Source organism: Ixodes scapularis, unplaced genomic scaffold (genome assembly GCF_016920785.2).
Source record: "Ixodes scapularis isolate PalLabHiFi unplaced genomic scaffold, ASM1692078v2 PGA_scaffold0__279_contigs__length_252992795, whole genome shotgun sequence".
Classification (NCBI taxonomy): domain Eukaryota; kingdom Metazoa; phylum Arthropoda; class Arachnida; order Ixodida; family Ixodidae; genus Ixodes; species Ixodes scapularis.
Window position 1 is genome coordinate 47,241,322 of NW_024609835.1, and position 16,984 is coordinate 47,258,305.

The following is a 16,984-nucleotide window of genomic DNA, read 5'->3' on the forward strand; positions in this document are numbered from 1 at the left end:
CTGTTTTGGGTACGTTTTTTTTAATATTTTTGCAGGGTGAAAGGCTCGTAATGAAATTTATGTGAACTGTCTTCGCTTTTATTTGTCGCTGTATACTCATTAACACGTACCTCTTTTCGATCATTTGGAATAGAGCACATCTTTCTGCGGTCAGCGAGGACGCTGCAACATAATGACGATAAGTTTTATCGTTGATCTCGTGAGTATAGTCCGCAGTAGTGGCCAGAATTTTATTTCTAGAAGCCTATTTGAATGTAGGCACGTGTAAATTCAGGATTAATCGACTTCCGCTGCCTCGATCATACATCAACGTTTGTTGGCTGGCACTCATTTTAGTAACCGAGGGGTCAATTGAAGGGATCCTCTGCCCCAAGCCGGGCGTCCAGCATGCTACCAGTGAAACAAGAGAGCGTTTTCCTTTTCTGGTGGTGCCGACAGTTTTTTAGGCTTTTCGAATTCGTTTTCACAAGGTGGGGGCAAAATCTGACACGTTCGATGAGAAACTATACCATTTTTACGGATGGCACTAACCCTTTTTACCGGATGGATACTATTTTATCGCTCCAATCAATGAGATGGCGGCATTGACCAATCAGAACGTCAAAAGATGAATTACAAGCAATACGTTTGAGCATAATTGGCCATCCTCCAAGTTTCTCAAGGTGTCAACGCCTACGCTAAAATGTCGTAGAATAAACGTCCTTCTCTGGGATGATGTGAGCCCGAATCAAACCTTCATATATTGTTTGGTTTCTGAATGGTTTTCGAGGTTAACATTGTTACGTGCCGTTCTTGACAGGCCGCCTTTTATTTACCGATAAATAATAATAATAATAGTGCAGTATCCACGTTCGTGCAAACGGTAGTTAGTCGGCCTTAATAGGCGCCTAGTGTCCCAGCTGTGGATGCAAAATTTATCCAGTGCAGTACAACTGCTAGCCAGGGGTCTTTAACGTGCACCACGCGGTAGTGATACACGACCGCACAACGGTACCATGCTCATCCAAATCGACACTGGCAGGGACGGGGATTAAACCCAGGATAGTTACGCATACGATGATATGCATACACTCTCAGACAAAAAGGGTGTAGCCTTACACCCTTTCTTCCATATAATAAACCTAAAAAAGTTCAGTTCGACATACGGACGCTGACGTGGAATCGACGGCTTCGATTTTTACGAGGGTCTTGATAACAGTGCGACGTAACTTATCAAGCAGCTAATGTACGTATCAAAGTCTACATTAAGATATAATAAAACGTACTATGGTTTTGCAATAAAGTTAAAAAAACCTCACTTTTCTTTTTCAGTCTGTAACAGGTACATTATGTATTTTAATAAGTTGTACCACTGGGCTATCAAGCCGCTAATGAATCTTGATACCGTCGGCTCGACGTGAGTGCGCTGTTCATAGAACTGAGTCTTGTGTTGTATTACATGAGTCAAGGGCTGAAGGATTACTCTCAATTTTTTTTTTTCTGATACCTCGTATAAATGTTGCGAGCACGATTGATAATGTTGCCTTGAACTGTCCAGGTATGACATGTCTCAAAGGCGGAACTAAGCTCGGAGTTCTGAGGAAGGAAAACTTCTTGCATGTTACGAAAGGCACGTCCTGCCTCCTTACTTCTATCCCGACGTTTCGAGCCCTGAAAAACACAGCGTCGTCTATAGAGCCAAACGAAAACCTTTTACTTATATTCATTTTGATGATGAAAGCGACCTGAACAAAATGGCGGCAGCTCTTTAGCAGATAAATCTCTGCCAGCGTTAAAATATATACAGGTAGAAGCGTTGGCACAAAGAACCGACCGGGCGGAGACTAGCAGAAGCCGATGTAAGCCGAGCTGATATCAGAAGAGGAAAATATAACCTGAAACTAAGCCTACCACATCGCTTCATGAAAGTAATCCGACGTATGATGACCGTGAAGATTTGGCAAAAGCGAAACTTGCATTAAGGAGAGAAGAAAATGCGACCTCGCTGGAGACGCAACTTCTTTCGGTCAGCCACGCGCAATCCTAATAGATGAGACATTGTAAACGAAGACTCGTGTCTTCGTACTTACCTGGAGAAGCGGAAGACGTTGCTCGTCGGCGGCGGCTCACCGTCATGTAGGGACTCGCGGACATGAACATGCCCACGCGCATGCCCGAAACTCGACTGGCTAAAAAAAAAAAAAAAATCGAACGAGACCTACCTTTTTTTTGCGACACTGGAAAGCGAGAATAAGAACAGCAAAAAAGGAGGGGGAGAAACCTGAAAACAAGCTTCAACATTTTTTTTCAAAAAGTCGTTTTCAAAGTTGTAAAAAAAACGAAAGAGCTTACAATGCACACTACGGTTAAACTCAAAGGTCGTCCTGCTGGAGTTGGTTCAGGCGTCTCCCGAAGACTGGTGGGGAAAAGAATCTTCGAAGATGAATGTCGGGGGAGCTTCCTATTGTGACGGAAAAGGGTAAAAAGAGAATATCTTCTCTTCTTATCTTTCTTCGCATTTCAGGCAAACATAAAGTCTGTCCCCCACCGAAGACACTTCTTTTCAAGGGGGTCCCAGTGCGAGACGAAGAATATTTGGCGACTGGCCCTGGAAATAAATCACTGGTGTGGCAGCTTTCAAATGTGTTTTTTAACAAAACGGCTAAAAAATCGCACTGTACAAAAACAAAATAAAAAAAAAACTTGTGAGAATTGTAAAAAAAAAGGCGAGAGAGAAAAACGAGTCATGGCATACTTGTCATATGCTGGATGGCTCACGGCGAAAAGCTGCCATAGTCACTGTTCTTTTCACATTTTGCTTTCAAGGTTCTAAAGAGACCAAAGGGGAACGTAGGCCTATTAGCACGCAGGAAATACATTTCCCTAGAAAGCTCAAGTGCAGACCTGGACTTCAGATCTTCACATCGAAGCGACAAAATAGAAACCTTTTTGTGTGCTCGATGGAGGCTCGCAGCTCGCGAGCTGATTCATATCGAAAACCCAGGTGTCATACCGAATAAAAGAAAAAAATATATCATGCTTTAAAAGAAACAAATCCCCCCCCCCCCCCCCCCTCCCCCCGTCTATGTCTTCGGGCCGTCTTTCTCGCCAGCCCTTTTTAAATATTTTTCTTTATTAGAAGTTTGTTATTTGTTGGGCGTCGGGGGGAGGCTTGACGCGAGGCGAAAGGATGAGGGATGACGCGAGGGTGCCGGGCTGGGACCGGAATTTGTCATGTCATGGCGGCAGGACCTTGCACCCAAGACGTCGACCGCCGGGCGACTGGGCCGAGGTGTACGCCCTCGGCAGGCGCGGCGTACCGACTCCGTGGGTGCCCGGCCGGGGTGGTCGGGGCCGCCGGCGCCTTCCAAAGAAAGTCCCGACGCTCGGCTCGTGCGCTGCTGCCCTCCGACGCCGGCCGAGCGTCGGCTTGGGGCCTGTCCTGCTGCGGTTCGTTCCGCCGGCTCGCCGCTGCCTCATGATGGATGACTTTGGAGAAACTTCCCAATGGGAGGAAGAAAAAAGTGGGCTTCTCCTTTCTGATTGGGTTTTCTCCCTACTCGGTCCTCCTCCTCCTCCTCTGCTCTCCTGCGGTGAAGACGAGAAAACCTGTGGACGGCGGCGAAGAGTTTGAGCGGGAAGAAAAAAAAAAAAGGGGGTTGCAACAAAGCGCGAATAAAGCGTCGGAAATATTTCTCCGGGCGTTGCGCAAGCGGTTGGAGGAGAGACACCACCACGTACATTCGAGAGCTCGCCGCGGTTGAGAATGATGAAAGTGGGTGCGTTGATTAATGGTACGAAGATCTTGGGTTCCTTTTTTTTTTTTCCTTTTCTTTTTTTTTTATGCTTCCCTCGTTTTTTTCCTTCGGGGCTTAATCGATTACGTCGAAGCTCGTGGATCGGAATTCATACACTCCCTGAAATTCTTTGTTTCTTTTGTTTATGTCGCGTTGCGATGACGAATGCCTTATTGTATTTCACAACCACGAGCTCCGAGCGTTGCAATATAAATATCGAATTCAGATCAGTACGTGTTAAAAGTTTGTCGAAAATTAAAGGCGGACGTTATTGCGTCACCAGATTAATACTGAAACAAGAAATATTACCGACGCACCACGTGGGAATTTCATGTTCACCGTACCCGTATATTTCACGCTCTTACCTGCTTTCTTTGCCAACGAGAAAAGACAAAATGGGTAGGTTCTGCTCAACTAAGTTTAAATGAGCAGTTATTTCCGCACCGTCGTAATCACGGTGCCGGGCGTATCCAGAAATACACGCACAGACAGACAAGCGAATAAATTTAATCGGAGCTGAGCTAAGGCTAGCCTGCGTCAGACGCTGGCCTAGCTCATTACGAACTCATTAGGTGTGTGGTTTGTGTAAACAATCAAGTTCGATAATACCTAAGAAAGCCTAACATATTCTTTTCAATATCCCATTTATTTATTGCAGCGTTTTGGAACCATATATCTAGAACTGTGAACCACATACAAAATATACTTCTTTTTTACTTTCTAATAGTAGCAATATATCTTAGCATATTTAAAATCTCAGTTTGATTGTTCCACATATAATATTTAAGACTGTTTCCAATCGAGAACCTCAGCCAATGTTGATCCAGCTGTTAAAAAGAGCATAAACTTATTTTAGTTTTTTTTTTTTTTTTAATGATGAACCAAATTAATCGCCAATGTTTATGGCACCCCGGAGCAGGAATGCGTTTTCGTTTCATTGCCTCCAATTATGTGCAAAAATAAAGATGAATGTTCAAGTCTGCTTTCCTCCTCGACTGGATCGGACCAAAAATTGGCGGAGCCAGGATTTGAACTCTGGGCCTCCCAATGTCCGGTCGGGTGTGGTGGTTAGCACACCCGACCGGACATTGGGAGGCCCAGAGTTCAAATCCTGGCTCCGCCAATTTTTGGCTTTCGGCGGGTTCCTGGAAACTTTGATTCTTTGATTCATTGGATTAAGTACGGTTCATTCATCTGCACATATCCGTTCATATATATATATATATATATATATTTATGTATTTATTTATTTATTTATTTATGAATACTGTTCACCCCAAGTATTTTAACAGGTGTGGGGTATAGAAGAGCACTGAAACATACAACATCAGGACTACAATACAGTACACATTCAGCGACATTCACTTAAAATAAAGGGGCTGAAATAGCACAAACATTCAATATATTATATAGCACTCAACAAAATGAATTCTCAGCACTCGAAATCTTTAACGAAGTTTCTAAAAAATATTTAACTACTATTTATCATTCCAAACCAGTCATATTCAAAAGGGCGCTCTCAAAATCATCTAAACAGTCCAATGATAATATATTTTGTGGGAGATCATTCCAGTTTTTTACAGTTTATATATATATATATATATATATATATATATATATCCTTTTTTTTACTTGATTTAGGTAAATTTTGTTACTCTGGTTTTCCAATGATAAATGCAAAAGATGCATCCGAGTATCGATAACGGAGAAATGATTTTTATTTTTACAGGTTACATACAAATAAGCGCCTACACGATTTGTTAGGTTTCTGATTGGTTCCTCGTTGAAGATCGTCTACTGCTGCTCTCCCGACGTTTCCCGAGATTCCCAGTGGCTTTTCCTTCTCAATTTCGTTGCCATAGTACGGCGAAGGCTGTCTTTCTCGTCCAATATGCACGCTTCTTCAAGTCGTACAGATGTGAAGAAACAAGGGTATACACATCTTCCGTGATGAGATCTTCGAGCCGTCTGCCCACTTCGCTGTGACGTTTCACAACTAAAGTTTCAGTGGCCCACTCACGGCCTGAAGTGGGCAGCAGAATTCGGGAGGAGGCGAATTTCCAAGAGAGACAAGAGGGGCGCCGATACTGTGCAAGTACAGTACAAAGAAAGCAAAACTGCCAATGCATTCGCAAAAAAAAAAAAAAAAAAAAGAGCACGCGCGCGGTTGACAGGACTTTCTTTTTTAAGAGGCACTACGCCTGTCTCGCTTGTTTCAAAGACAGAATTGGCACCGTGACATTTTTTATTGATCGTGACCGCGTTCTAGTACAAGGTTTACGTGAACGAGGGCGGAGGGGCACAATGTCAAACGATGAACGCATGTCTGTCCCGGCACCGGCAGCATGAACACACAGGCGACAAGCAAAGCAGCGTATCGTACCCACTGCCCCACGCTGAAGAGATGCAGCCCAGGCGACCACCTAGAGTTGCAAAACGAAGGCGACACGGGACTGCGATCGAACGCGACAACGGCGACGCCGTGACGCCATTCGGTTTTTCTAGTGTAGTTGTGGAATGTTGAAAAACAAATTAAAGAGAAACAAAGAAGAAACATAGTCGCGTGACCTGAACATTGAAATGGAATGAACCATCGAGATTAGTTGAAGGCGTCGTCGCAGCATGTTGAAAGGGAAATGTGAAAGGAGAATGAGAGGAGGGTGCTTGCTTTCGATGAGAACTTTATTTTGTGTCAATAGTTTATTGCCGCAATTGTCCCTTCCTTTAAAATAGTGAGACTTTTCTAGTTTCTAACAGTGGGCAACAAAGGCACGAAGCTCTGCGGTAATAAACATAGAAAACGTCAGAAAGAAAAAAAAAACTGATAAAGGTTGGGTTACCTTCTTTTAGTGCCAAGGATGGGACTGAGTGTCTGCTGGTCCTTTCGTCGCGCTTTTGTTTGAATTGGCTTGTCTAAGAATTTACCTCTTCCAACCCTCCCCCCCTCCCTAAAGCCTGCTAATAGGGGGAGGGGGGGGCGCACACTCCTTCTCTCCTTCTACCCAGCCCCCTTTCCCCTGTGTACGCCACTGGCGCTGATATCGTGGGGATAATTCAGTAATATCATTAAACTCCTCGGTCAGTGAATATGTACAACAAATCCTCTTTTGGTGCCCTTATCGTCAAATTACATAAGGTTCCCAAGATTTTCACGGCTTTAGCTGCATGTGAATTATGTTATTCTAGCTAGCATTTCACGGAGAGTGAAGCAGAAAGTAACAAACATGAACAATTGGGGCATATAGTACACCGACCGCCTGAAAAGTTAGCTGCCTCTATGGGTCTATCAGCGCCGACACTGAAGAAATTATTCTCCTAATATGTTTAAACTTTCTTGCGCGAAAAAAAAAAAAAAAAAGAAGAAGAAGAAGAAAACAATAAAACACAACATAAATCGACTAAGCTATCTTCGATGATTCGAGGTATGTTCACTCATTCATATAAAAGCTCCTAATAAACCGGCTCACTTGCATTCTTGCCTCAAGTACACAATTGTTCCGCCGGAGTTACCAATATGAGGTGAAACTATAGCTGGCTGTCCTTGCCTCACCTGTCAGAATATTTTTGCGCGGTTGTCAGATTCCCCTCAAAAATACAGCTTCGGACGTGCGAATTACCGCTTTGAACAATGGCACAAGTGCAATCAAGTGAACCCACTCACGACCATGTCCAGCAGCGCCACCATGACGGATCGCCTGCATCCCGCATGCGCATAAATCAATCTCGGACAGCGTCGGGCAGCTCGCATATTCATGAACCCTTCCTCCGAAAAAAAAAAAGAAAGACACAGAGGCGCGCACGGCCCGCACGACCTAATCGGAGCTACAAGAGGAATACAAGCCAAGCGTGCCGCAAGTCCGATTCTCGGCAGCGCGGTCTCTCCCTGGTCGTGTAACCTCAGCGAGAAATTAGAGATCCCAACGTCGCTAATGGGACGTAATTGCCGCCGGAATATAGGCCTAGCCGACGACGCCCGTTGTTCCCGTATGCGAAGAAGAAACACGGCTCGGTCGAAGGACGCCAAGGGCGGGTGAACCGAACGACCAACCGGGCGTGCGTGCTGTCGAGCTCCGTCCGGGCACGGCGGCCTCGCCAGGGGACCCCGTAATGATAGTCTGGAAACAGAAAGAGCGCCGCAATTATACGACCCTGATGATGGAAAAGCGGAGCGAGACGAGACGGACACCTGCTGAAAACAAAGGCTGCATGTCAGGATGCTCCTCCGGCCTCCTCCTCCGAGGAAAGGAGCGGCTCAAGACGTCAGAGTTCCAAGGGAGGAGGTTCACGAAACGTCGGCTCCAGAAGAGAAAACGCTTCGATTGGTTGGCGGCGCTTGCCGCAGACGTTCGTGAGTCACTGCCACTCATCCTTGTTCGCGTTCTTTCTTTATTTTTCGTTTTTTTTTTCGCCAGTGGTGAAGGAAAGATGAGCAAACTGAACCGAGCGGTGGCCTGTCTGGGCATGGAAGGACGCTGAGTGATCGTGATTTATTCGCCGTCATTAGGCCGCTGGTCTTCGCTGTGGCGTGCCAAAACGCGCCGTCCATGGGTCTCGGGACAGGAGAGGGGAAAACGTTGGGCACGCGTTTATTTTTCGACTCTACTCTGAGAAGATTAGCGAGGATCGTTCTCACACAAGTTGTTATTCTTTGTGTTTCCCCTTCATGGGACGGAAGAAGGAATCAAGTCAACCGTACGATGATTGGTGAACTTCAGATTGAAATCTTTGGCTTCGACACGTTTTTCGCCGGCTTGGTAAAGTTACTGTTGTTCCCGAGATCTTAAGAAACCCGGAGCGTGGCTTCTTATGTTTCTTGCTTCGTGATTGGTTCTTCGGCGCTCTTACCGGCTGATGCTGGAATCTGATTGGCTGAGAAGAGATAATGAGGTGCTGAAGATTCGCCACGCCCTTCGTTTCTCAAGATGCGTGACTATGCGGAGAGAAAGTCTTCTGCTTCTTGCGCAGAAGTTGCGGCAACATCACAATGACGCCGAAGACTGATTGGCTCCTATTGGAAGAATAGTGGGTAGACATCGATGCTAGATGCCTCGAGGTCTACCCACTATATATATTTTTTTGTGTGAGCCAATAAGAGCTCGCCGTTCTGACATCATCGCAGTAACCGTGCAAGAAGCAGACAAACTTGCGCTCAGCAATTAATGACTTCAAATAAGGACTTTTTTTATATATATTGGTGATTTTAGTGGTTATGCTTACAATAAGGTCCACCAATTCCTGTCGCGTTTTCGCGGGGGCAGCGCTCTCTGAGCCGGACCTTTGTTCATGGAGACGAAGCAAAATGAATACCTGACAAGCAAGAAAACGCGCTAGAGAAGGCTTGTAGACGGGCGAGACTTGACCAGCCTTCCGCACGATGCATCTTATTCAAGCGGAGCATGTCGGCGACGCCGTGCAGGCGGCCCCATTCATTTTCTCTGGGGCGCATTCCGGGCGGCCTGCAGGCACGACTCGGCAGAGGCGGCCAGTCCGTTGCACCACATCCGTCATTCACGCCTGTCCCTTCCATTTGCGGGCCACGGCGCGGCTGCGCACTGCCCTGGGTCGGCCGTCCATTGGCCGCGAGAGGTCACATGAGCGGCGGCGGTAAAGGCCACCGCGAAAACCCCCCACATGTGGGTCTGGAATCTCGTATTGTGCCCGCCGAACAACTCGTCCGGCGAGGTGTCCGCGCGCGCGCACCTCGCGGCCGTTTTTCGACCGACCGCTGGGCCGCTGTGGCGCAGCTGGGTGCCCGCAAATTGATCAGCGCTTTGGCTCCACCGGCCGAGTGTGAACAACGTGTGTTGGGAACTGAACGGCCCGCGCTGACCCCGTAGCGAGAGCCTTCTCTGCCGCTTCCCCGCCAAGTATTTTTTTTTTCTTTCTTGTGACGTGGTATATTTGTGTACGTTTCATGCATGGTTTGCAAATGACTGCATGTCACGTTCACACTGACAATAGATCATAAAAAAGTCAAGTCTTCAGACACTTAGTCGTGTTTCTTCCCCTTGTGGTAAGGTCATGTCACATTGCTCATACAAAAACTGACCGCAGACATGTTTCGGAGCATACACGTTGTCGTATCCACGTAGTGAGGGAAGGCACTACAGCCCGAAAACATATCGGTGTATTTCCCTGAACATCAGCGACTGGCTTGCGAGCTCGCTGTCCTCTACAGTAGATCACGAGCTCGAGCAGGCAAGCCCGATCATTGTCTTCTGATGCGCGAGTGGTGCCGCGCAAGACGTCACACTCCTTCCCCCTGTAGATGCCGTCGCCATATCTTTGAGGAGGCCATCTGCCATGTGACGTTGAAGTCTATGCGGAACCCTCGGTAAAACCGCGCGTCTGTATGCGGATGGATGTACGGTTGAGCATCCGGGGCATCCTGCTCCTCCTTCGACGCCGGTTTCCCAGTCGTCGAAATGGTCCACTAAGCTCGCAAACCTTGTAGGCCATTATTGGTGTCTCGAGTTTCAGAGGGTCCCGTGACCAATTGTTGCGAAAATTCTGTGATGGGGTTCCTTGAGTGGTCTACATGTCGTCGTACCGTCTTGATGACCCAAGAACGGGATCCCAGTCTTTTTTTATTACTCTCGGATCAACGACGGCTTTCCTGCAAACTGGTTGAAATGCCGTGCCGAAATATCCTCTGGGGACAAAGTTGTCTTTGATGTCTCCTCATGTCTTCCTATCTCTTGCGGGTGTAATCGAGTGATTGCGGTTGTTAACTCAAGACCAAACATTAGCACCACCTGAGTCTTCCCCGTCGTGAGACTGATCGTGGTGTGCTGTTTGAGAAGAAATCGAGCAAGTCGGCACGATAAGCTCCGTGTCTTGTCCTTAGACAGTATCTGCTTGGTTTCGCACACCATTCTTTGCTTTGGTACAGCATTGATCGTCGGATGGTGCGGGGCACTTGTGTGACGTGATGAATACTGTTATTCTTAAAGAACTGTTCGGTTTCGTCTGACACTAATTATGTCTACCATTGTTGCCGACAAACTCGCGCGGTAGTCCGAATGTTCCGAACAAGTTACGCAGTTCCTGAATCAGTAAGGTGGAGTTGATGATGCTTTTGGTTTGACGAACTTCCAGCCATTTGCGAAAGGCAGTCAACTACTCTTGCAGCAACATTTTTTGCTTCAACGGGACCAGCGAAGTGCATGGATATGTAGCGTAGCTTACGGTCTTGACGGTCGTTGCCGTTACGGTCACGGTACCTCGGGTGATGCTCGTTTGCGCTCTTTGGAAATGCTGCACATCCTTGTCTTGGCTTCGATGTCTTTATTCACTCCACGTCACCAAACTGAGGTTTTAGCATACAAAATAGTGCCCAGAACTAATGCTCAGTTTCAGGGGGAAAAAAAGAAAGAAAGAAAAGAAGCACGAACGAAGTTTCAGATGCATTGGTCATCAAAAACCATGTCCTTGACTGGCAACCGTTTTACCCAGGAATACTTTTCGAAACCTGAGGGATGAAAAGTGTCTGGTTTTTAGCGGGCGGGAATTATACGATTCATATATTTAGGGCATAAACCTATAGGTTTAACATAAATTGCCCGTCTGTTTTTAAGTTCTGTTCCTGCGAACCAAAAAAGGTGCACTCGCATAATTGCAATCGCTAGTGTTCAAATGAATGCCTTTCCATTTCTAATATCCTTGGGCATGAGTCGACCACGACGAAAATTAATATCATGGCAGGTCAGTGTTGTAATGCGCGTATACAATTGTTGACCTTCCCAATAACTGCTTCCGTGTTATTACGAGGGGACACATAGATATTTTCGGCCATTCTTCCTCAAAGGAAATTAATGCAGTTTGTTTAATGTAACCTGCTCCAGAGTCTAGAGGAATATCTAGTGGTACAAATGTCTATGACTTGCTGATAGTCGGTGGGATATGCTTTCGAAGTTTTACTTTTCTAGATACTGGGTGGATTGCGTCGTAGTCTAATCGATTGCAATATATGGTTCACTGATTTCCTAGCTTTGAGATGATAACATGATATGGAAAAGGAATAAAATGCAAATGGATAATCACGTTAACTGAGGTTATTAAGGATTATCATTTTAGTCTATACGTTTTTAGTATGTGAGGAATAGTTAAAAAAGGTTCCTGTTATTCTGGAGCGTCCTGAGTAGTCCGTGTTTATTTAACCTGTATAAGCATTAAGAAGAACACCAGTAGTGTAATGCGGATTCTTGGGCGAGTTGGTACTGAAACTTGGAGAACATAATAGCGCTTCACGACAGGGACGAAGGGTAGGAACAAGACAACACAATGCGCATTGTGTTGTCTTGTGCCTACCCTTCGTCCCTGTCGTGAAGCGCTATTATGTTCTCCAAGTACCAGTAGTGTGTTGCGTCAAAATTGCAGATTGCATAGAAACACAAAAAACTGCGTACTCGGAAAAGCAATTTCAATAAACATTATTGTGGTAAACATAAATATAGAGCAGAAATGATCGTCTCTCGTGTTACTGGATGCACCAATCATCGTTTTTCTTTTACCTTCTCATTTACGCGCTAACCTGAAGCCTGAAGACTCTACCGTCTTTCTTACGCTGTCCATGTTTTGAAATACCACATGTTGTCGCAAAAACAACCAAAACAAGTTTTGTTTTGTTTTTTTTTGTAAAGAGTGCGGTCGGCCACAATAATGTTCCTGTCTGCTCAGATTTCGGCCCGCGCAGACACCTTATGAATATATACTGGAAAGCGTGTTTTATCCGACACGTTATTCACTGCGCGAGTCGTCGAGCATAACTCGTACCCTAAACCGGCAGCGGACAGCGCGAACTATCCGCCGCTGAGCTCTTGGCCACAGAGGGACCGAGCTGGCGAACTCTCCCATAAGACATCCTGCATACATATGGCGTCTTAAATTCACTCGAAAGTTAATTTTAATTTTAAATGACGCCGCCACCGCTCAAACACCGGCTGAGAAGGTGAAACAAAGGACCCCATTCTTTTTCTCCGCTGCGACTGAGACTCGCTCCGGGATCTGTTTACAACACCGTAAATGTATTTGCAACAGCCCCCCCCCCCCCCCACACACACACACACATCTTTTTTTTTTTTTTTTGCGTTTGATGTTTATTTTGGCGGACTGCTGGAGTGCTCGGACGTCATGTTCCTGGACGTCGCGCATGCGCGGAACGCGTGCCGAATGGTATGGCGCTGCGGGCTGTTTTTCCGATTTATTGTACAGTACACATCCGCGTATGAACGCACGCCCGGAAGACGGGAATGCGTTTTGTTGGTCTTGTCATCGCGGACCGATTTGATGATATTTTCCGCGGTTGCATATACTAGTGATGCTATTGGTATTGTGCCTTGCCGCTCATATATATGCAGTATCTTAGTTACATACGTTGGTGGAAGATATTGAGTGCTGTACACCTAATTTTATTTCAATGAGGACTTATGCTAACGAATCGGTATACGTAAAACTATACTTACTCGCGTCATCATATGTTAGCGTGTTTGCCCTAATCGCCGCGAAAAGCATACCATAAGTGTGCTTCGTCCCGTCATTCTGGCATATAGATTGTGCTCCTTTTGTGGTTGCAATTTGCTTTGAGATAACGACGTGTCACCCTCACTATCCATGTCCGTATTCGCAAGAACACTGAAGATGTCACCGGCCGGAACCTCTACGGCGATGAAACGGTGTCCGAACACTCTTTGGAGCGCGAACAACCATTCAAAGCTTGTCGAACTATCCTCTCGTGTGACAGGGATACGCTGCATGTTTAGTTGGGGTTAGTTGAGTATAATTGGGGGATAATTGAAAGTGGGTCATTTATGCATTTTCAAAAGCTTTCTTTTCGAAGTTCCTTTCGTGAGCGATTTAGTTTCAGTGTTGACAGTATGAACAAAGCTTTCAGTGACAGTTGTCTACTATTCACACTATTCGTAACTGCAGAAATCCTGTAACCCTTGGTGCGCAAGAATACTTAGTTAGGGAACCGAGAGTGGTACTAACCTGCAAACTGGTTCCTGAAATAACAATAATAAATTAAAAAAAAAAACGCACACTAACATTTTAAACGACAACATATGAGCACTTACCGAATCGTCGAACAGCCATTGAATCTAAACTGACGCATTGCTGATTTCGACATCAGCATAATTTGTGCGCCTTTCCGCGAGGTTAGACAGGATGTGCACATAAATAGGACGATGGAGAAATTATTTCGTATTTCTTACCAGACTCTTATACCTGATATGCATACAGAATCAGTTCTGTGCCATGATGAACTGCTGAAGTAAAAGCGTAATTATATTCCGCAGAGGTCGCAAAGAGGACTGACTCAAAGAAGGGCTGGTCGAACGCCAGACTCGATCGATCGCAATTACGGTAATGTGTGTAATACAACCGTTCCTCGTGTGCGTTCGCATTCGCAATCCTGGTCGTTGTAACAAATTGCCCGCACCTCATATACGTATTGGTGGGAAATCCCAAAGAGAACACAACTGATATTACGTTAGAAATTCTGGAAGATGAACAATGTATTAGAGGAATTGAAAAGTCAATGTGCATCGATGCAGCATTTGTACATAATATTCAGATGAAGGCCTTCGCGTATACATTTTTTAACAATATTAAAACACACACTCTTGACACCTTGGCACATGCTTCGGGTTTGTCTTCTATATTTTTAAAATTGTTGGGTGTCTTCTTTAGCAGTGACATGGTAATTATGCAAAAACTCAATCTATAATCGACAAGTTACGATTAAAATATCATCTTTGGGGGGTTGAACAGTGAATACTAAGTCAAATGGAAAGAACCCACATAAATCATCTGTCAAAAAATACGGGTTAACGATTTTTCCTTCACTTTTGTTTGATTTAAAATTATACGAAGGATCATTTATGCCTATTTCTCCAATGCCTAGCCACTCTCTCTGTCCCAAAAGAGAACATCACATTTTTCTCTAAAAACAATCTTTAGGGCAATATGTCGAACGTGAGGCGTGGGTCGTCCATTGGTACGCAGTATTATGCATGCCTTTTGGTTTGCTGCTATAAGAAGAGGGGGGGGGGGGGGGGGGTTGGTCCCCATGGGGACCAAACCCCCCCTCTTCCCCCCCCCCCCCCCCCCCCCCCCCGCTTCGAAATTTTTTATTTTGCTAGGGCCTCCTTTCCCCCCTCCCCCTCATACAGCAGTTTGTCACGGGCGCCCCCCTCCCCGAAACAAAATCCTGGCTACGTGCTGAGAAGTATGGCATACATCGCGTTATCTCTTTTTCCTTGTTTGCTCGAAGCGAAAATTGGACGAAGTTCGAGATTACATTTTCCTTGACACTTAGAAAATGGTGGACGCAATGAGTTTCTGCGTGTGAAAGTATAAGAAGAAAAACATTCAATAGGCACAGGGGTGGCCAAGCTGCGGTTCGTAGCTCCCTCCCCTACCCCCCCCCCCCCCCCCCCCCCCCACACACACACACACAAAAAAAGAAAGAAATGGAACATGTTTTAAATTGAAAGACACCTTGCGCTTTGGTAGTGTCCTGCAACTGCTACCTTACGTATAAATGGACTGCTTTTGACTCGGATAGATTGAAAGTAGTTCGAGTTTTGTTTATTGCTCCAAACAAAAGTTTGCCCCCCTCCCCGAGGCTCTTCGAAGTTTCGTAGTTTTGTTTGCGGCTCTCCGATTGGGTCAGCCTGGCCACCCCTGCAATAGCATAAAATATCTGTCCTCAGCATTCGTTCCGTTTAGTCTGGGCGAAGTATACGCCTAGTAAACTGAATAATATGATTTTATTTTATTCTTAGAACGTTCCAGTAGGTACGTGCTTGCGTCGGCAAAAAAGAAAAATGAAAGTGAAAATGAAAAATACAGTACGCCTGCCGCGAAGTATCCGTTCAGCACGTATTGCAAGCATGCAGAAGAAAAAAAAACGCACTCACGCTCACGGGCATGAACTCAAGTAGGCTCAGCAGTATGTGAAGTTAATATAGAAATTTGTAAAATTGGCTCCAGGTATATGACACCTGTAAGTGCCGTCGCTCGAGAGCTGCTATCACGCACGCTCATGCGGAAGGATGGTGATTATGTTAACAACATAATACGGACGCTTTAGGATTCTGTGGAAAAAAAAGGGGGGAACGGCGAAGCGAAACATTAATTTTTCTATCTGTTTGCTTTATATTCCGCAGCGAACAACATCGCTCGCGCTTGACTTTGAACTTAGGCGGAGCATTATGACATTAATGAGGTTTACATAAATGGACGCTTGCTTGCACTACATTGTTGTGATTTCCTGCTCCTGCCTAGTTTTCCTCTCACTCCCTCCATTTTGTTTTCTCTTTTTTTTTTCTCTCTCTTCTTCGCGGCATGGTCAATAACCGCGGCATGAGACTGCTTCCTTGCACCACGCAAGTAAATGTTGTGAGTTCATTAGCGTCACTGACCTTCAGGTTCCGATGACCCCGTTCGGTATACGTGCTGTGCAGCCTCTTGGATCACTACAGAAGTGATTAGGCCCTTTCATCCTTGAATCAACTAATGACGACTACGCTGCGCAAGATTCTCATCATTACGGCTCTGCGCTCTACCATGATTATTATAACCCAAAACTAAGGCAGGAGGATTTTTTTTTACAGTTGAAGAGAAAGTAACAGTGATAGACAGCGTCTCTAGCTCAGCTGAGTTAGAGACGCTGCCTGTTCCTGTTACTTTCTCTTCAACTGTAAAAGTATGTACATCTCCAGCCCCAGTCATGGATTAAAATAATCGTGGTAAACTACTACCAGCTCGCCTGCGCACTGACCGTAATTTCGTTAACACTATAGTTTACCAAGAGACCCCAAGACGCTTAGAAAAGTTTGAACCAGTGCCATTATATTCTAAAATTAAAGACAGTGCAGTCAAAGGCTGCGACCAGCACAGACGCATGCACGAACTAAAAGACTGTGTCACAACACGCTCTTTGCAATCCGCGGATGTATAAAAAAAAAAAAGGAACATGAACCCAACGCATGTGTTCCAAGCGATATATATATATATGTTTTTGAGAATTGAAATAAGACTACTCGTGTATGGATTCTTTGGCGCCTGATGTTACAGGCGTGTGGATCGAGAACAGTCTACAGCCACGTCCAGAGAAGTGAGCAAGGCTACGAACCCACAAATAAAACCTAAAAGTAAGTAAAACCAACAAAAAAAGACCTAGGCAGATAGAGGAGTGGTGC

General features: G+C 45.5%; 1 long non-coding RNA gene across 1 annotated transcript in view; it reads left to right on the plus strand.

The window, feature by feature from the left end:
* Positions 1-16,984, plus strand: part of LOC121048675 — a 66,781-nt gene that overhangs the window by 12,333 nt on the left and 37,464 nt on the right. The gene's annotated exons all lie outside the window — the stretch shown is intronic.